Source organism: Dipodomys spectabilis, unplaced genomic scaffold (genome assembly GCF_019054845.1).
Source record: "Dipodomys spectabilis isolate Male_0828 unplaced genomic scaffold, ASM1905484v1 ptg000327l, whole genome shotgun sequence".
Classification (NCBI taxonomy): Eukaryota; Metazoa; Chordata; class Mammalia; order Rodentia; family Heteromyidae; genus Dipodomys; species Dipodomys spectabilis.
In genome coordinates this window covers 1,085,648-1,107,640 of record NW_024871004.1, presented here as the reverse complement: position 1 = coordinate 1,107,640, position 21,993 = coordinate 1,085,648, and positions in this window count along the sequence as shown.

The following is a 21,993-nucleotide window of genomic DNA, read 5'->3' as shown; positions in this document are numbered from 1 at the left end:
GTCCTGAGCCTTGGTATATTCAGAGATTCATTGACATTCAATGTTTCCTTTTCCATTTCCTTTCCTTCCTTGGTAAGTGAGTTGGAATAACAAAATAAATCAATTTGAAAAACAGTGTGTTTTGGTGTAAATGAAAAGATACTTGTACATCTCATTGTTGCAATGGGTCACCTGTATCCCTAGTTAAATGATTTGTTTTTGCCCTTCCCTTCCACCAATTATACCAACATCAAATACAGTGAAAGCAGGGGTTATACCGTGGGTATGGTATTTTCACAATAAAAAATAAAATTTTAAAAAAAGAAAAGATACTGATTTGAAAATACTACAAGTCTTTGTTCCTTACATTTATTTTTTAATTCAAATATAATAGGACTGCTGCTAGTGGTTCATGCCTTTAAACCTAGCTATTTAAGAGCCTGAAAGATGAGGATCATAGTTGCAAGCTAGACCAAGTAGAATAGACCATGAGGCTCTTATCTCCAACTAAGAACCAAAAAGCTAAAAGTAGAGCTGTGGCTCAATTCGAATAGTGCCAGCCTTGAACAAAAAAGAAAAAAGAAAGCACATAGGCCTTGAGTTTAAGTCCTATTACTAGCAAACATACACCATATATACACACATATATATACATATATATGTATACAGACATATTTAATCTACTATGTATAAATTATATGCATACATATGTATATATAGTTATATAATAAAATATTACAAAGTGTCAAATATATACAAGCAAATGTTTAATCTTTCTCTTAGAAACAGATTCATATAGAGTTATAGAATCCCTGCTCAGAGCAATGCATAGTCCCTATTAAAGGAGCAAAGCCAGAGAGAGGTGTCTTGGCCTGTGAGCCATGGTAAATCACAGCAAACAAACACCAAGAGATTCACTAGTACAAGGAAGGCCATCTGTTTATGGGACCACCAAATAATCAGTACTTGGCTTTTCAAGTTGAGATCAAGAAAACAAACAAAAATATTTGCCTACAATGGATTATAAATGGTAAACATTGGTCCTTTTTTAGCCTAAAAGCTACCACATCAGGTCTGGCATATACCCGGACCAGTGCACTGACAACAGACTTGAGGAGGTGAGCATAGAGAGGGACACTTGCATATTCATTCTTTCTCTCTCTCTCTCTCTCTCTCTCTCTCTCTCTTTCTCTCTCTCTCTCTTTCTCTCTCTCACATACACACAGACACACACACACATACACACACTGGTTGTACACTGGTGGGGAAGGGCCTGAGAACCTCTAGGGAGAACTTACTCTCAAAGGAGGTGTGATCAGATGACCTGCTTGGCCCATGATCAAAAGCCTCATCCTGGGATGGGAAGTATCAAGCATCAGTAGACTGACAGCAAATGGTGAAGTTAGGGCTCTCCGGAGATGGCATCGTGTTTCCCTGTAAACCGAAGTGATGATTCCATTTGTGTTCTCTCAGCTCAGACGATCTTCTTTTTAATTTCCCCCTGAACACAAGACAGAATTAATTTGCATGCTCAATTCACCCATAGACATGGTGTAATTTGATCTTGGCGAAGCCAGCCTGTGCTGAATGATCTCAGTAAGTGAGGAAGTCTCAGCTTCCATGTGAATCCAAGGAGCTACCATGCTCAGGAGTGCAGAGAATGTGCTCCCCTGGGACAAGGCAGAGCATAGACCATTCAAGCACATGGCGGCCATCCTCTCTCAGGCAAAGTCAGATGAATCTTTCTACCCACCCTGGGTGATCATAGTAGACATGAGCCTCTATGCCTCTCATCTCCTGCCCTTTCTACAGGCTTCTAATCCCCAATCACTAACTTTGTTCAGAAACCCATGCAATATTATATACAATGTTGTTAGGCAACTCACATTTTTTCTAATCACTGCATAACTGGGATATTTTCTCATGTGATTAAGTACTTCATTATTTGGTGGATTTGAATCACTCAGACTGAAATATCATAACACAATGAGACAGTTTCCTTTTGTTTGACAGGGAAGGAATTCCTCCATGTCTGTTATCCTATTTAAAACAAAAACAAAAACAAAAACACCACGATGGATGTTCTTGAGCCATACTCTTTCTCCAGGGATTTCCTGAGTTAAATAATTAGAGGCAATATCACTTCTGGATCAAAGGAAGTGTCTATTTGGTAGAATTTTGGAACACTGTACAGTTCTTAGAGATATCCTCATAGGCACATATCTTGGGGAGAGCATCTTGCTCTGACAGTGGGTGAGATGGATTCAGAAATACTTTGGGTTCCATAAGGCCATGGACAAGAGCTGGGCTAACAGCTCAGCAGTATTTATTAGCAATCTCATAGGCCTTAGTGACAGCATGACCTTGAAATATATGTGGTGTCTCCCTGATCAACGTTGTAGATCCTATCACTTTTTTTTTTTTTTTAGTTCCCCTGAATACTGTTAAAGACATTAACAAGGAACCGCTGGGCTGCTTGTGAAACAGCCCTGAAGAAACCAAGGCTCCAGACACTTGAAAGCACTGGCCACTAGGAGGCAGTGGAAAGCCACAGACAGCTGTCAGGATGCCTGTAACAAGGTTGTTATATTTGAAACTTTCTTTCTTTTTTCTTTCTTTCTTTTTTCTTTCTTTCTTCCTTTCTTTCTTTCTTTCTTCCTTCCTTCCTTCCTTCTTTCCCTTCCTTTCTCCCTTCCTTTCTCTCTTCCTTCCTTTCTGTCTTTCTTTCTTTCTTTCTTTCTCTATCTTCCTTCCTTCCTTCCTTCCTTCCTTCCTTCCTTCCTTCCTTCCTTCCTTCCTTCCTGCCTTCCTTCCTTCCTTCCTTCCTTCCTTCCTTCTTTCCCTTCCTTTCTCCCTTCCTTTCTCCCTTCCTTCCTTTCTGTCTTTCTCTTTCTTTCTTTCTTTCTTTCTTTCTTTCTTTCTTTCTTTCTTTCTTTCTTTCTTTCTGCCTTTCTTTCTTTCTTTCTAAATTTCTTCCTTCCTTCCTTCCTTCCTTTTTCTTCCTTTCTTTCTTTCTAAATTTCTTTCTTTTTTCTTCTTTCTTCCTTTCTCTTTCCTTTCCTCCTTTTTAATACTTTTATTATCTTTAAGTACACAAAAGAGTTGTCATTCAACAAAGCAGTTTATTAATACTATGCATGTTGATCCATGCCATCCCTTTTGTGTTCCCACCCACCCACCCTTCCCACCTCACCGCACCCCTTCCCTCATTTTTCTTTATTTTGTAGGATATGTATTGACTTTTTTTGTTGGTCATCTAAAAAAGCACTTTATGTACGCAGTGCATCTTGATCTGTGTCATCTCTCCAACATTTCCAACCCTCCCCCTCCCCCCGCTTCAACCTACTCCTTTTTCTTATTTATCTCCATTTTGTGGTATATCCAATGAATTCCTGACTAAACAAAGTTTACATGGTTTCCTTCCTCTGTGGTAGCTAGCATGTGCCTATAAATCTATAAGCAAACACCCAGGGTAGTAAGCAAACAGTAACAAATAAATTACAGTAGACTCTATGGAATGCTCAAAGAGTATAATGCTCTAGAAAGATTAAGTCAAAGCCCAGCAGAATAAGTACTAGGAGATGGGTACCTGCAAGAGAAGGGGTGGGGCTATTGGGGGAGGGGGAGGCTAAAGAAGAGGGAAAGTGGAAGGGGGAGAATGTATTTCTTATTGAATGAGCTTCAGGTCTCAGAAATCCAGGTCTGGGGTGTTGTTTGGGGAGGCTGGCTTTATTTTACTATGGTTGGTTTTGGGGCTTGAACTCAGGGCCTGGGCACTGTGCTTAAGCTGCTTTTGGTCAAGGCTGACTACCTTGATCTAAGGTGCCACTTCTGTCTTTTCCTGTAACAAATTGGAAATAAGAGTCTCATGGATTTTCTTCCCTGGGCTGGCTTCAAAGATGTGATCCTCAGATCTCAGCTTCCTGAGTAGTTAGGATTACAGACATGAGCCAGCTTATTATTATTATTATTATTATTTTAATTTAACACTGTTAGGATCATTCTCTCCTGAGGTTAGAAGGAAGGGACCAGAGCCTTAAACAGGTCCAGTGGATGAGTGAGATGATGAATGATGGGGATTTGGGGGAAGAGGAGGGGGGTAGCAGCATTTGGAACCCTCCCCCATCACAGAGATTGCTTTGTTTCCACTTGAAAGGATTGTTCCAGAACCTAGGAACCAACATCTCTTTACATCACCACTATACTCCTCTAAAGCTCAGAGAACCCAGCCTCCATGGCCCTGAAGCTAAGGCTTTTTCCCCTTTGTCTGTGATACTTTGTGGCCCACAGGCACCCAGAAAAGTCACTTGAATAACCAACCCATAGGTCTTTTTGAGTAAACCCCCATGACATTCACCAGCTCTCCAGTGGTCCTGCTGTAGAGAGCCCCCTTCACAGAAGCTATTCCATGAGCACATGGCCCACCTCCCCCCAGCCATCCAAATGTCCAAGCATTTCCACCATTGCTTTTGGGGAGTATAAATCCCTCATGGTGGTTCTCTGTCCCCCCCCCCTCCCTTCCCCTCTCCAGGAGGCCCTGCCTTCATCCACCAAATCCCCTTCTTCACAGAGTCAGCTCAAGCACCCAGCATGAAGCTCTTTGGAAAGTTTCATCCAAGGGAGCAGACAATCAGGTGACACAGGAAGTCAGGTTAAATGGCTAAGTGATCTGGCATCCCTGATGGGCCCTTTGTCCTCTAAATCCATGCAGGTTGAATAGATCTGGTATGAACTGCTCTGGTCTGATCACCACTCCATCATGTGCTGAAAGTATGATTCTGGGCAATTTCCATAATCTGTGTATGCCTCACAAGTCCCCAACTATAAAGGAGAGATGCTCCTAGGGATCTCTTCAGGGTGTGGTGAACACTCAATAAAACCATTGAAAACGGCCTGGAAAGGGCTTCATATAATCAGTATAAAGAGCCTTCCTTAAATGTTCACTATGATAGTCTCCAAATCCCACTTTTAAGGTACTTTATTTCCTGCCACTCAACCTTAAACTCTGGTTCTAAGGGTCTCACTTGTTGGCTACTTATTCCTGGCCAGTGACTCTGAATCTTTTGGAAAGTGACTGCTCATATTGGGACTAGGAATGTGGCTTAGTGGTAGAGTGCTTGCCTAGCATGCATGAAGCCCTGGGTCAGTATCACATGCACAGAAAAAGCCAGAAGTGGTGCTATGGCTCAAGTGGTAGAGTGCTAGCTTTGAGTAAAAGAAGCTCAAGGGCAGTGCTCAGGCCCTGAGTTCAAGGCTCAGGACTGGCAAAAAAAGTTACAGCTCACTATTAAAAGAAAGAAAGCTGGAAGAAGTCTGAGCTCAAGTGGTGGAACACCAGCCTTGAGTGCAAATAGCCAAAGGAGAGTGTGTGAGGTGGAGTTCAAGTCCCAGTACTGGCACATGCACTCACAAGCTATTCACCTTATTTTCAGTTCAATTGAAAGATATATTATAGGGGCTGGGAAGGTGGCTCAGTGGTAGAGCGTTTGCCTTGCATGCTCGAGGCCCTGGGTTCAATTCCTCAGCACCACATAAGCAAAAAGAAAAAAGCCAGAAGTGGCACTGTGGTTCAAGTGATAGAGCACTAGCCTTGAGCTGAAGAGCTGAGGGACAGTGCCCAAGCCCAGAGTTCAGGCCCCACGACCAGACCTTCCCCCCAAAAAAGAAATATATATTATATTCAGAAAAACACATGCAAAATTTTTGGATATACCATATGTAATATATGCATATACATGTCACATATTATATATTAAAATTTTGCATATACTATATTATATTCTATTATATAAAAGATATGTGAAAATACTGCATGTATTTTAGGGGAGTATTAAGCCTATTCTTGCCCATGCTCACTGGACTAAAATCCCTGCTTTGCATATAAGTTGTCTGTCACTGACTTGGTCTCCAAAGCCTCTCCTCCTCTTCTTTCCCCTGTTGCTCCATTTTCTCTGACTCTTCTTTCACAATAGTTTCCCAGCCCTCTAGTGCTTGCCTGTCTCCACCCCCTTGTTAACTGACACAACCCCTTCACCTTGTACAACTCCATTACCTGCTAAAGAATCCACATAATTAGGTCTATAATTTCAGGTACACATCAGTGGGGCTAGGGGAAATTGCTAAACTGTTCCAGGAAAGTTTTGAGTGGATGTATTTCCAACAAGCCAGGTGCGCTGGTGGCTCACACCTGTAATCCTAGCTGCTCTGGAGACTGAGATCTGAGGATCTTGCTTCAAAACCAGCCCATGTAGGATTAATCCATGATACTCTTATCTCCATTTAACTACTAGAAAACCAGAAGTGGTGCTGTAGCTCAAATGATAGAGTGCTAGCCTTGAGCAAAAGGAGCTCAAGGACAGTGCCCCGGCCAGAGTTCAAGGCCCAGGGTTGAAAAAAAAAACAAAAACAATGTACTTCTATTCAATTTCTCTTCCTCTGATTCCACTTCACATGTACTCCTACCATCCATGGTGGCTGTATTTATTCATCTGTCAGTTCAGAATAATAATTCCAGTACAAGGTCAACTGGATACTATAATGATAATATCATTGTACCGGCCACAAGTCTAAAGTATATCCCTTCTAAAGGGGCTTAGACACAAGAGATGATGAGCTGGGTTCATCAGGGGCAATGGCATAACCTTGCTATGTCAAGATATTTATACATCTCATATGAGAGATCTTAGCCAAGCCTCCTGAGCCACTCCTTAGTTATCTGCAAAGCAGGCACTCAATAAACGTGAGATGGAGCCAAGAGCTAATGGCTCACTCCTGTAGTCCTAGGTACTCAGGAGACAAAGATCTAAGAATCAAAGTGTGAAGCCAGCCTAGGTAGGAAATCTGAGACTCTGCAATCAATGACCAAAAAGTTGGAAATGGAGCTGTGGTTCAAGTGGTAGAGTGTGTGACTACAGTGAAAATGCTAAGAGAGAGTTTTAGTCCCTAAGTTCAGGCTGAAGTATTGGCACAAGCAAGAAAGGAAGGAAGGAAGGAAGGAAGGAAGGAAGGAAGGAAGGAAGGAAGGAAGGAAGGAAGGAAGGAAGGAAGGAAGGAAGGAAGGAAGGAAGGAAGGAAGAAAGAAAGGAAGGAAGGAAAGAGGGAAGGAAGGAAGGAAAGAAGGAAGGGAGGCAGGCAGGCAAGCAGGCCCTAGCCGCAGCTCCATTTCTGACTTTATTTTTGTGGTTAATTGGAGATAAGAGTCTCATGGATGGGCTGGGAAAGTGGCTCAGTGGCAGAGTGCTTGCCTTGCATGCATGAGGCCCTGGGTTCAATTCCTCAGCACCACATAAGCAAAAAGAAAACAGCTGGAAGTGGTGCTGTGGCTCCAGTGGTAGAGTGCTAGCCTTGAGCTGAAGAGCTGAGGGACAGTGCCCAGGCCCAGAGTTCAGACCCCATAACCGATCAAAAAAAAAAAAAAAAAAAAGAGTCTCATGGAATTTCTTGCTGGGAAGGGAAGGGAGGGGAAGGGAAGTGAAGTGGAGAGGGAAGGAATGGGAGAAGGAGGGAATGGGAAAGGGAGGGAAGAAAAGAGAGAGGAAGGAAGGAAGAAGGAAGGAAGGAATTGGAACTTGATAAGTATGTGTGGGAGGTTAAAGGGAGGGAAATAGACCAGTGAAGAGAGGAAGGGAAGAATGCATTCATTCTATTCAATGGATACCCGTGTGGTTGGGAGGGATGAGGCAGAATGAGGAAAGGAGTGACACCAATCCAGATGCATGCCAATACTCAAAACTTACATAATGAATTTTAGTCCCTTTGTACAACAAAAGATAGTAAAACACATAATTTAAACAAGTAAATAAGAGAACAATGAGTAGGTAAATAAGAAAACGAACGAACGAATGAATGAATGCGAGATCCCTCCTTCTCCTAGCTGACAGGTAGACCTGCTAGTAACTAAATTCACAGCTGTTACAGACAAAGACCTAAAGGACAAGTTCTTGTTAATGGCTGTCTTTCACACACTGGGAGGTATTCTCACCCATCAATCATCCATCCAAAAAACAAAAAACAAAGAATTTGAGATTCCCCAAATCTCCATTAGGCAGAGCCAGAGAGCCATTTAGGCCAAATGAGTTGACAGCTCATTTCATTTGGGAGTGTGACCAAGAGAGCAATCAGAAAGTAAGCAGCCAGGAAAATTAATCAGGACCCGGAGAATTTTAATAAAATGTTATTGCAAGTCAATGCAAATGTTGGGTTGCCTGCAGCCTTTGGGGCATCAACTTCAGTTTTAATTGGATTACTCAGGTCCCTCTGTCTGAAGAGCACCCAACTCAGCCCCCCCATCATCCTTCCTCCACTCCCCCCCCCCCCGCCCCCACCCCGGTTTGCCACAGTCATGGTCCTTTACCTATAGCAAACCCACGAGTCTAAGCTCTGCCTTATCCAGCCCTGCCTGCCCTGCACCTGTGCAGACCCCTTCCCTCCACACCAGATGTGCACCAAACTGGTTGCACATTTCTGGTACTTTCTGATCAGGAACCAAAGAATTTGGCCTTGAGTCCCAGCTTCTGTCATAACCTACTTGGAAATCTTGGTCACATCTACCATCTTTACCAGGTCTCAGTTTTGCATCTGGAAAATGAGTGTATTGGAATAGATCTGCCACAGTCTCTATTATCATCTTCCTACTCTTCTTTGATTCTAAAAAAAACAAAAAAACAAAAAACAAAAGAGAGCCCATTTCTGGGTGCTGGTGCCTTATTCCTGTCATCCTCAGTACTCGGGAGGCTGAGATCCGAAGATCACAGTTCAAAGCCAGCCTGGGCAGGAAAGTCTGTGAGATTCTGATCTCCAATTAACCACCAGAAAACTGGAAGGAGAGCTGTGGCTCAAGTGCTAGAGAGCTGGCCTTGAGCCAAAAAAAATCTCAGGGCAGCATTCAGGCCCTGAGTTCAAGCTCCTGCCCGCCCCCCCCCCCCCACAGAAATCATGTACTATGTGTGTGTATGTGTGTGTGTGTGTGTGTGTGTGTGTGTGTGATGGTATGAAGACTTGAACTCAGGGCCTTGTGCTCTTGCTTAGCTTTTTTTTTTTTGATCAAGGTTGACACTCTACCACTTGAACCAAACCTCCACTCATGATTCATGGTTCAATAAAAGGGCTTTAGTAGTAGCTCATAAAATGACATTACCAAGCACCAGAGGAAAGGGTGATCTTGCTTTGTTCTCTCTAGCTTCCAGGAAATATTTAAACTCAAGGAAAGGAGCAGACATTACTGGCAGCTGTCTGAAATGACCAGCTTTTCCTTTGGATTTTTCTGTTCATCCTTTCACAGAGATCAGCTTTTTATTTTTTATTTTATCTGTGCCAGTCTTAGGGCTTGAACTCAAGGCCTAGGCAACCATCTCTGAGTTTTTTTACTCAAGGCTAGCACTCTGCTACTTGAGCCACACAGCTCCATTTCTGACTTTATTTTAGTGGTTCATTGGAGATAAGAATCTCACAGACTTTCCTTCCCCCGGCTGGCTTTGAACCTCAATCCTTAAATCTCAGCCTCCTGAGTAGCTAGGATGATAGGTGATCTTTCTGTACCTGGGTTGCTGGGCTGGTTGCATGTTTTGTCTAATGTCTTGTTCTTATCAAGTTGCTTCATTCATAATAAGGAATCCAAGGCTGAGAACACTTAATTGGGATTGTGAAGTATGTGCATAAATTAAATGACAGCCTTGAGTCAGACTCCAGTTTTCAAGTGTCACTCTTTCATGACATTAAAATACTCCTCAGGTACCACAGAAGCCATTCATTCCAAAATGAATACTTTGTGTAACTCATTAATGGATACAGAATAAAAAGAGAAATGAATCCTGTTACCCACCAAAAAGCTAGCTCAGCTCCTTAGTGATAGGGGAAAATAAATATTACAAACACAGGTTTGAAATGAAATATTTTAGAAAGAGCAACATCAGGATTATTTTTACTCCTCTTCTTTTTGTTTTTTTATTTGTTCTTTATTCTGGATTCCATTGCATGGTGAAAATAAATGGACAATGTCAGCATATTCTCCTCACAGCTCGGTCCCAGGTCGGCAACGTTTTACTCCCATACAGGAAAAAAAAAACCTACAATCCCATAAAATTTAAGGTTATTAAGTTGCAACTGAATAATTCATGAGACAATTATTTAACATTTGTGGTGGAATATTCAGAGCTTCCAGAGTAAAGAAGCCATTTGGGGGTCTCCCCCTTGGCAAACTTGGGTAGCTCCACCTCGCTCTCCTGGCTTTTTGCTGCTACCTCAGATGATCCGAGGTGGCCAACGGCCCTTCAGATTTGTCTAAAAGATACCTCAGAACCTGGCAAAGCTAGGCACCAGGGTAGCTCACACTGATAATCCTAGCTGCAGATTCCTAATGCAGATCCTGAGATCTGAGGACTGTAGTTTGAAGCCAGCCTGTTCAGGAAAGTCCGTGAGACTCTTATCTCCAATGAGCCACCAGAAAACCGGAAGTGGAACTGTGGCTCAAGTGGTGGAGTGCAATGCCCAGGCCCTGAGTTCAAGCTCCAGTACAGGCACACATACAACATTTGCCTCTGATTAGGAAGCTGAGTTCCAAGAATAGGCAGGTCTTACCCAATCCAAGTTAAAGGTAGATTTCGACCCTAAACCTTATGCTACTGTACTTGAATCTTACTTATTTTGTTATTATTTATTTATTATTTATATATTTATTTATAATAATTATTATTATATATTTAATATATTTTTGTCAGGGGCTTGAACTCAGGGCCTGGGTGCTGTCCCTGAGCTCTTTTGCTCCAGGCTAATGGTCTATTTCTTTGAACCACAGCACCACTTCTGCTGGTTCATTGGAGATGAGTCTCGCAGACTTTCTTGCCCAGGGTTGGCTTTGAACCTGCATCCTCAGATCTAAGCCTCTTGAGTAAGTAGGATGACAGGTACGAGCCACTGGTGCCCAGCTCTGAATCTTATTTACAGAGGAATAAATTAAGACACATAGTCACTCCTGTCAGAACTTCTCAAAGCAAGGACCAAAGCCAGCCTTTGTCCCCAGTGCTTTTTTCCTAATGTGAAGAAGACAGGTTCAGAGTTTCTTAGAGGGATTGGAATGCCAGCTTCAATCCCTGACAGTAAGGAGGAGATTCTTCATCTGTGCCTGGATGGTTCTTCTGAAGCACAGGCATTTAGCAGTGAAGAGCTATATCCTGTCATGGTCACTGTATGGGTATAATGTGCTCCCTGATCAAAACACACACATTTGACTTCCAGTGTCATCTGACTCATTAAACCAGGGCACCAAGTTTGATACTCTTCAACTCAAGATAGACATGACAAGGAAGTCCAAACTCATCAGAAGCAGCATTGGTTGGTATCTGCAGGAATGATATCAGACTAAAGAAATCTCTCAAGAGAAAATTCTACACTGCAAACCCCAGGCAGAGGAAATCTCGAACATGATAATATCACAAAAGCCCTCAAGTGTCACTTGACCATATTCTGTAATTTGCCAAGATCCAGCACCTAAAATTAACATTCTTTCAAGACCACTTAGAATCATCAACCATCTATCACTATGATTGATCTCTTCTGTCCATCCTCACATCAGGCCCTAAAACAGGGAGAGATCAATCATAGGGGCACAGCACCCCCTGCTGCCAGGTTCGCCACAGGACGATGTTAAATGAACAAAGATCAAGTGCTGATATTGGGTACCATCTTGGATTGGCTTGCATGGGCAATCTGTCTTTTACCGTGCTCTTTTTTATAATCTAAGCTCTGAGACTCTTATCTCCAATTAATCACAGGGAAAGCTGGAAGTGAGCTCTGGCTTAAATGGTGGAGTGCTAGCCTTGAGCACAAAAACTCTGGGACAAGATCAAGCCCTGGGATGGGGAAAAAAAAGAAAGAAAGAAAAAAAGAAAAGAAAAGAAAAGAAGGAAGGAAGGAAGGAAATAAGGAAGGAAGCAAGGAAAGAAGGAAGGAGAGAAAGAAAAGATTCTTATCACAGGGACAGAAACAGGAATAGCAGAATTAATTGAAACCCACATTGTTCTATGCACATCCCTGGAGAAAACCCACAGACTTTAGATTTCCAGAGTGGTAAACTACTATTCCTCTAGGAATTCTGCTCCATTTAAGGATGTGGTATACCGATTTGTTGTTGGCCTTCTATTCTCCCCAGCATCCTTCTTTCTCCCATGCCTCCCTGCTCTGTCAGTAGATCGTCTAGGCCCCACCCAACAGTCTAGAAGAAATTAGCGCACATCTTTTCCCATGCTTCTGATTTTCAATTACACCAGTATAATGTACTTAAAAATCAGTCTTGTATTTGGAAAGAGAAATCTAGCCGGGTGGTAATTTCATTGTTCTGTCAATTTGCAAAGAAGATTCTACATAAGTGCAGCGATTGGGTCTCTGCCACACTGCCAGACAACAGCAAGCTAGTGTCTATGTGAACAAGGAGATGCCAGCAGAGCCCCTGGGCGCATACCACAGCTGGCAGGAAAACTCCATGCCTCCCTTCTAGTACCTTCTGGGACTTTGCAGGAGTTTCCTTTGGGATAAAACCTAGAATTAAACTCAAAAATATTGAATTATTATCATTATTATTATTGTTATAATAATAATTATTATTGCTTTACAGTTTCCAGATGCTTTGCATCAGGCTCATAGCAAATAATGAGTCCAGCCCTATTTCTACTCACTAACTCATTCACACCTCAGAAGCCTCCTTTGTTACTAGCTGACTTTTGAGAAAAGTGAAATTGAGAGACATTAGACAGTGTGAACAACATCTCTCTCCTATTTGGTTTCCCAGGCACAATCCCATGTTTGTCTGTTCACAGAGGTGACACGTTTGGTCCACTGAGAAAGGATTGCTCATCCACTGTCCTGCTTATGCTAATCAATAGCGCATAGTCCTGCACATGTTTGTGAGAGAAAATGAAGGTATAAGCTGGGTGCTGGTGACTCAGGAGGCTTAAATCTGAGGAGCATGGTTCATCAAAGTCAGCCTGGGAGGGAAAGTCTGTGAGAATCATACCTCTAATTAATCAGCAAAAAGATAGAAGTGGAGATGTGGCTCAAGTGGTAGAGCACTAGTCTTGAGCAAAAAAGCTTAGGAACAGTGCCTATGCTCTGAGTTCAAACAAACAAAAAATAAACAAAAACAAAACAGAAAACAAACAAAAAAAACCTGCTATGCAAAATAAATGTCAAGTATCTCCATCATTGACTAAAGCTGGAAATGGGTAAGATTATCCAAAAATTTTCACTGCATGCAAATCTTGGGACACAGGATTTAATGTGTGAATCATTTAGGGAAAAGATGAACCAGGGGAAATGATGGCATGATATTCATATTTGCATTGCTCAATTAGTTCTTTCATCAAGTATTTGCTGGATGTTCATTTGGGGCCTGGCTGTAGACTACAGTATTGAAAAGCAAGTCCATTCTTAGCAAAGTGCCTTGGTCTGGTTTAGAGCTCTCAATATCTCAAAGAAAAGGGAGCTTCAAGATTGCTTGCTTCAGGTCACACAGACTCGATGATGTCAGAAAGTTCTAGAAAGTTCCAGAAAGTTCCCTCCAGTTGACAGAGGCCTCAGGGAGCCTGGGTCCGAGTGAAGGACAGTCTGTAAGTCTTCAGTTCAGGTTAGACTTTAGGCTACAGCTTGAATCAGGGATCACTGGCTGCAATCAGAGGCCCACCTTGATAGAACAGGAGAAATCTTTGGCTGACAAGAAAATCACACTATCCATTGAGGATCGTCTATCTTTTTGTAGACTCAGGCACCAATGACTCACATCTATAATCCTTGCTAATCAAGAGGCTGAGATCTAAAGATCCTAGTTCAAAGTTAGCCCAAGCAGAAAAGTCCATGAAACATTTATCTATAGTTCACTGCCAAAAAAAAAAACCCATCCCACAACAAAACAAAACACCCCCCCCCCCCGAAGTGGAGCTCAAGAAGCAGAGTGCTAGCCTTGAGCAAAAGGGACAGCTCCCAGGCCCCGAGTTCAAGCACTGGGATCAACACAAAACAACAACAACAACAACCACAAGAGTTTAGCCCCCATTGCCTCTACCATGCCCCTAATTTTCTTCTTTTCTTCCATCCATCCTTCAAGCTTGCTCGTGATTCCCAAAGGTAGGACTTGGAGATATTCAAGACCTTGAGAAATAGAGAGGTTGATGACTCCTATGTTGAATGAGAAAGAGGGGGAGTAAATAAACCTAAATGCAGCCTTCAACATTCAGAAACATGGCTCATGTTTTCATTGGCCCCAGAATTGTTTCAGAAAGCAGGAGAATGTTCTCTCAACCATTTTTATTTATTTATTGTTGCAAAAGAGAAGTGTAACCTTGGAGATTTGAAGCAAATGAACTTCCAAGGCATAGTCCTAGGTATCAATTTCACTTCCATCCCATTTGCACAGTTGTCTAGTAACATGTGAGTGAGCCCCATCCATCTCTGACCCACTTGCATGGTCTTGCAGCCTCTCTCCTGTGGGAGTCAGACTTGGGTTAGTCACAGTGCCAATCCCATTATTAACTGTCTTCTTTACAAGTGAAAACAATGTTTTTAAAAATACTCTCAGGTTTAAAAAATGCTCACAGGGCGTAAGAGAACAAGGCATGATTGGCTCTGAGAGATAAAGTGGGATGAAGCTGTATTACAAAACTGTTATTGAGTTGGTAACTTCATCCATAGTAACTCTCTCTTCAGGATGGACAGAAACACAAACTCCCAAAAACCAGTCTGGCAAAGAAAGCTACATGGATGGCCAATGATTCTGACCTTTTATTCTGTTTACAAGAGAGCTGAAGGGCTGGCAGGAAAGGGGACAGGTACTATGGGGACAAAATCCAAGTGGTGGTGTCAATGCAGTGATAATGGTCCCTTGTCATTCTGGTGTCATCTCTCAGTCTGTCCAAATCCAGGTGTTGTGAACTCCTGGGGAGTAGTCTATGAAGAGATAAAAATGAAAATGCAGTTCTTTGATCAGTTTCTCAGGAAGTGCTGAGACTCATGCCAGGCAAAGTGACATTCTTTTTCTATTGCTGGAGTTTTCTGAATTGTCAATATGACACCATGCCTAGTACATCTCCAAGTGTGTATCTATAGGGAAGAGCATCATTTTCTGTTTTACTTTGCCATACAACACTTCCTCTTGCATTCTTAAATAGCATCTTTTTGTACAGATCATCCATGAAAGCTCTACTTTGGGACTTAGCTATATAATAGATATGTCTTACATTCATGGAGCTGACCAAGTCCATCTGCAGTTCACCTTTGTCTTATTAGAAAGAATTTGCATGGATCCAGTGAAACCTTGTATGATGTGTTCCTCAGGCGGTAGTAGGAAAGGACCCATAAGTATGTGGTATCTCCATCCCTTCCATAAACTCCTTTCTCCAACCTTCCATCTTGTCTTGATTCCAGTAGGAATGGTAGGCATCTCTGAGGGAGGTATATTGGGCCACCAGACAAGTCAGTAGCACTATATTTTCACAGAATACATTTCCCTGATGTGGTACAAACTCTGTGTGTATCTGTGAGGGAAGGAGTTGTTGAGGGTGAGGCTGGACCTGGGAGAACACCAATGAAGATTTACTGGGATAATTCAGGAAGGATGTGATGGACTGCTGACACAGTAGCTACAGAAGAGAAGATGGACAGTGCTCCTTTGTGTGTGCTCAAGGAAGAGATAGCAAGACAATGGTGAGGGACCTGAGGTGTGGTAACAAGGGTTAAAAATTTGATCTTTACTGAGTCCTCATCCATTCCGAATTTGCTAGTGTGAGGATGCTAATATTTGATCATATTTTTTAATGAAATGTCCCTCTACAGTCTAAACAGTCATTTTACTTAAGTCAAATGGTTGGGAAGCTATAAAGAAGCATGTAAGGCCAGGTGCCAGTGACTCATGCCTGTCATCCTAGCTACTGAGAAGGCTGAGATCTGAGGATAGCCATTTGAAGCTAGCCCGGGCAGAAAAGTCCCATGAGATTCTTATCTCCAATTAACCACTAAGAAACTGGAAGTGGCACTGTGGCCAAGTGGTAGAGGGCTCACCTTCAGTAAAAGAAGCTCAGAGATAGCACCCAGGTCCAGAGTTCAAGCCCCAAGACTGGCTAATTGTGCATATATAATACATATATATGTGTGTATATGTGTATATGTATACACACATATATACATGTACATACATATATACATGTATATAGATACGTATATGTATATAGAGAGAAACATAGACATATGTATATAGAGAGAAACATAGACATATATACAAAAGCATATAGGAAACTATGGGCTCATTATTAGGAATTATGTGGAGGAAGAGCTTTTTTGGACATCCCAAGTCATTCTTAGACTATGGTTCCAATGTATACTGAACCAAGCCTGTTGCTGGTGACTCATGTCTGTATTTCTAGCTATTCAGGAGGCAGAGATTTGAGGGTAGAAGTTCAAAGCCAGACTGAGGAGGAAAAGCTATGAGAAATCTCAAATTAACCAGCAGAAGTCCTGAACATGGAGCTGTGGTTCAACTGCTAGAATGCTAGCCTTAAGGAAAAAAGCTCCGGGACAGTGCCAGGCCCTGAGTTCAAGCACTAGTACTGGCATGAAAACCAAACCAAACCACACAGAATAATCATAGGGCTACCATCACAGGCAGCCCACCTCTATACTCCATGAGCAGCCAGAAGAAATCTCCAAATTATCAAATTGGATAATCTTTTTTTCCCAAAGAATTCATTTTATGTAATCCAAGACTTCAGTCAAACAAGAATCTCACTTTAAGACTCATTTTAAGTGAGAGATATTCCCAAAGTAATCAGAAGGTAAGCTAGCTAGAAGGGATTTCTCAGTAGTGGGAAGTTAAGAAAGAGAAGAAAAAGTGACACTCGAAGTTCTCTTAATGGTCCTCACAGATCAAGATGTGTGAAAAGAATCACTTGAATTTATGTGTAACAAGGAAAGACAGTGTGGTTAATTTCCAGAAAGCCAATTAATGAGATTTCTGAACCAGGAGCTCAGCCTGCAATCCTAGCTATTCAGGAGACTGAGATTAGAGGACTTTGATTCAAAGCCAGCCTAAGTAGGAAAGTCTGTGAAAGTCTTATTTCCAATTAACCACTATAAAGCCAGAAGTGGATCTGTGGCTTAAGTAGTAGAGGGACAGCCTTGAGTAGAAAAACTAAGGGAGAGTATAAGGCCCTGAGTTGAAGCCATACTACTGACAAAATAAAGGAAGGGAAGAAGGGAATGAGGGAGAGGAAGTTAGGGAAGCAAAGGAAGAAAGAAAGAAGGAGAGTAAAATTGAATCACTGATGATAATTACTCTTAGTGATTCAGGAGTTCTGGGTTGTAATGACTTTCCTGTCACTAGAGGGCAGTGTTGAGTTTCCTAATGCAGGAATTACCAGGGCAAACTTGTGAGATCCTGTAGAGAGCTCATCAGAACTAGATCCTAATTTTTGCTCCACTAATTGCTCATTGCTGCTTTGCATCATTTTGAACTAAGTCTTTCTATTTAAAATGTGGTTCATATTTATACAATAGTTACAAGCAACAATAACAACAAAAGACTTATGAAAGTCTCTTCAAATAGGAACCTAGATGGCCTTATTGAGTGGGGGATAATAAAGCAAGGTTTTGTTATTATCTAGGGAAATAGAGGACAAGCATGATTAAGATTGAGATTGTGTAATATGAATTCGGCTTCCATCAATGTCTAAGTGTGATCTTTCCTGATAAAGGCTGGCTTATGTTCCTCTTCCATATCACGTGTTCCATGGTCATCATTCTCTCATCCTGTCTGGGCAGAGGATTTTTTCTTTATTCCAAACCACGTGAGAGTCAGTTCATTAACATGAACTCCTTACAATGACACAGATCTTGAATTTTTCTACCTTTCTATCATCAATATCTAATTCTAAAATAGAATGAGTATGTGGTTTTTTGCTTGTTTTTGTTTTTTAGTTTAGGCTGAACACCAGTGGCTCACACCTGTAATCCTAGCTACTCAGGAGGCTGAGACCTGAGGATCATAATTCAAAGCCAGCCAGGGCAGGAAAGTCCATAAGACTCTTATCTCCAATTAGCCATCAGAAAAGCCAGAAATGACTTTGCTTTTGCTGTGGTTCAAGGGGTAGATCATTAACCTTGAGTAAGAAAGCTTAAGGACAGCACCCAGGCCCTGAGTTCTAGCCATAGGATTGACACACACACAAAACAGTGTTCAATGTTTTCAGAAGTGGTGAGGTGTGACTCAAAGTAGTAGAGAGCTAGCTAGTAGAAGCTCAGGGATAGCACCCAGTTCAACAACAAATATCACACATATACATTGAAGCCAGCTCAAGTTTTTTGTCTTCAGTTTTATTAGTATATAACTGTATCTTCTAGTGCATAGACAGTAAGATCTCTGCTTAGTGTCTTCAGCTTCACAGATGTTTTAGTCTGTGAACCCTGGGGCTTCCCACTGTGTGACATTCACATGCAGAGGGAAAGACTCCCTTTCCTGCAGCTTCCTGTATGTTATGTTCCAGCAGCTTCTGTCACCTTCTTGCAGCTCAGGCAGGCTCTCCCCCCACCCCACCCCCAACCCCTTCGACCTCATCCCCCCACACCAGCCTTATCCTTTCAGGTCTCCTGCCTGGGACTGTCTGAATTATGTCCAGTCAGAGTCCTGCAGATTAAGTGGTGCCTGGGTAGGATTATATCCAGAAAAGTTCCTTCTCCCATAGTCCAACTACTTCTCTCAAAAAACATCATTTTGGCCATTTCTAAGGTTTTCATAAGTCCTTTGTGGCTGAGTGCTGGTGGCTCACACCTATAATCCTAGCTACTCAGAAGGCTGAGTTCTAAGGATCTTGATTCAAAGCCAACCCAGGCAGGAAAATCTATGAGACTTTTCTCTCCAGTTAACCACCAAAAAGCTGGAAATGGAGCTGTGGTAGAGCACCAACCCTGAGTGAAAAGAGTGAAAAAATTAAGAGACAGTGTCCAGATCCTGAGTTCAAGCCCAGGTACAGGAACAAAAATTAAAATCTTTTGTCCTCTATTTGGTTCAGTGGTTATACTGTGTGTGGGAAGGGTAAATTTGTTAGAATCTTTATTATAAAGATTAGAACATCACTCAGTTGGTATTCCTAAGTTGTAAGATGAGTTGAACTAAACAGAAATAGTGGCTTACAGATACAATGTCTCTTTAGATTTTATCTAAACATTCTAGGACCTTTTTGTAAATTTGAAAAGATACATAGAAAAATAATTTCAGTAGACTATTTTCTTCAACTCAAATGATTGCAAGTGTTACTATTTCTACAAATCACCAGTACAACATTAAGATGCTTTTCATTATTTTTACATTAAACCTATAGTACGGATAATGGATTTTCAGCAGCCTAATTTAGGTGCTAAATCTTCAACAGTTTAAAAGAAATAATGTACTATGAAAACCATAGTTAAGTTCAATAAAAAATCTTTAGATTGGTTTTATTTTAGTTGGGCTTCAACTCAAGGCCTAGGTACTGTCCCTTAGCTCTTTCACTCAAGGCTAATGTTCTACCACTTTTGACACACAGCTCTACTCCTGGTTTTCTGGTTAATTGGGGATAAGAGTTGTATGGACTTTCCTGTTCAGACTGGTTGTGAACCACAATCCTCAGATATAATCCTCCTGGGTAGCTAGGATTACTAATAGGCATGAGAAACTAGCTCCTGGCTTGTTTAAAACTTTTAAGGTAAATCAACAGAAAATAAAATAAAATTCAGTCACATGTTAAATGTCCCCAGGTGCTTGTGACTATTGGCTACCATATTGGACAAACTAGGCTTGGATGACAAGAAAGGATTTTTTTATTTTTATTTTTATTTTTGCTAAGCAAAGGAGCTTTTCTAGAAGACTTGAAGTATAATGTTACAGAAATTAAAATCTAATATGCCTGTAATCACCTTGTAGGAAATGCAAGAAATAAATTACGTCTTTAAATATTTTAACATCTATGGGGCAAAAAAAGTTCCCTATGTGGGAGGCTGAGTATGGGAGGATTGTGATTTGAGGACAACTTGGGCAGAAGCTGGATGTGGCGGCACACAGCTGATGATAGCTAAAAGTAGGCATATTGTCTTTGGATCATGCCAGGGTGGAAAGTTAGACCCAAGGCTTCACAGCAACCAGTCGGAAATCTGGGCAGGCAGGTTGGGTAGTATCATGCCAGTCTAGGAAATACAAAGCCCTGAGTTCAAACTCTATTATGGAAAAAACAAATATTTCCTCATTTTACAAAATTCTTTTGCTAACAGCAAAGCCAAATTAGTTTGCATAATGTACATCATTTGTGTGCAGAATATGTCAACAAATTACTGTTGTTTTAATACAACACATGTTCCTCCTTCTATGAATTTGCCCTTTTGGGATTCATATTTAATAATATCCTGGCTGTAAAAGCGCACTGTGAAAGTGTTCCTTTTGTTATTGTTGACTGAATAATTAGAATGATGATGTTGACTGTTTAAAAAATGACCTTTTGATATGGTGGTTATAATTGCCTTCACTCCCAAGACAGAAGAGTGCTTGAATTGGCTGAGGTGAAATCCAGCTTGGTGAAACAACTCTCATAAATGGTGATTGACTGTGGGAACTAACCACTAACATGTAGTTATGATTCAATTTAAATAGATAAAATGTTTTCTTTTTCCAATTTGAAAAAGGACCATAGGGGAATTATCTGTTCCTGAATCAGAGTAGGAAACCCAAGGAGAACTTTCTGCTTTCTACCACCCAGGGAGTGTGGGAGGAATTCTTAGTAACTATAGCAGAGGAGGGGATCATGACTGGGAAGATTTTTTTTAGAGGGGATCTGCGCATGTGTAAGATTGACATCCCATAATGTAAGTATATGAATGACATGCGACCTGTGTGCATGAGGCCCTAGTAGGAGTGTATTGCCCAAAGGTCAAGCTAAAGGCACAAGGGGTTCCACTACACACATAACTCAATTTCCATTAGAACTGGCCTAGAATTGTAACTACTCCCTGACCACAAATGAAGTGGCATGGGAGGAACTGGGGAAGAGGAAGAGCTCAAGGTGTCTAGGCAGCCATGACTAGGAGAGGGGTGTTGGTCTGTGCATTCTTTCTCTGGGATGTGGAAGTATTAACATTTAGATTAATTTCTCAAGGCAGTTGTGCTATCGGATTTCTCTCTCTAGCCACCTCACTTTAAATGGCTGTAACTCCTAAGGTCTCCTGTGAACTTCAGAAGTAGAAATGTTTGTGGAGAAGGATTGAATCCATTCCGTCTTCCCTCAGCACCTCTGCACAGACCTTCTCTGTGTTCAGAATGGCAATGCATTTGTAAAGGTGTAAGCCTTTACATTCCCAGGACCTTAAAAGAGCATTCAGTTTCTCCAGGTCTCTGAATGGGGCAACTGCTTGGCCAGGTCAGAGATAGAACCTCCTCCCTCCTCCTCCCCTACCTCCTCCTCCATTCCCTCCTCCTCCTCCTTCTTCCTCCTCTCCTTCTTCCTCCTCTCCTTCTTCCTCCTCCTCCTCCTCCTCCTCCTCCTCCTCCTCCTCCTCCTTCCCCTCCTCCTCCTCCTCCTCCTTTTCTTCTTCTTCTTCTTCTTCTTCTTCTTCTTCTTCTTCTTCTTCTTCTTCTCCTTCTTCTCCTTCTTCTCCTTCTTCTCCTCCTTCTCCTCCTTCTCCTCCTCCTCCTCCTCCTCCTCCTCCTCCTCCTCCTCCTCCTCCTCCTCCTCCTCCTCCTCCTCCTCCTCCTCCTCCTCCTCCTCCTCCTCCTCCTCCTCCTCCTCCTTCTTCTTCTCTTTCTTCTTTTCTACTTCTTCTTCTACTTCTTCTTCTCTCCTTTCCTCCTTCCCTTCCCTGAAAGTATTCCAGCCACTCTATATTTGGGAAGTAAGTCTAAATTTATTGATAATGCTGAATTTTGTGTCTGTATATGCTTTGTAAAATAAAACAAAAAATCTTATGCATTGCTTATCAAAAAGGATGTGTTTTTTCTCTTTGAAAGACTTAACTCTG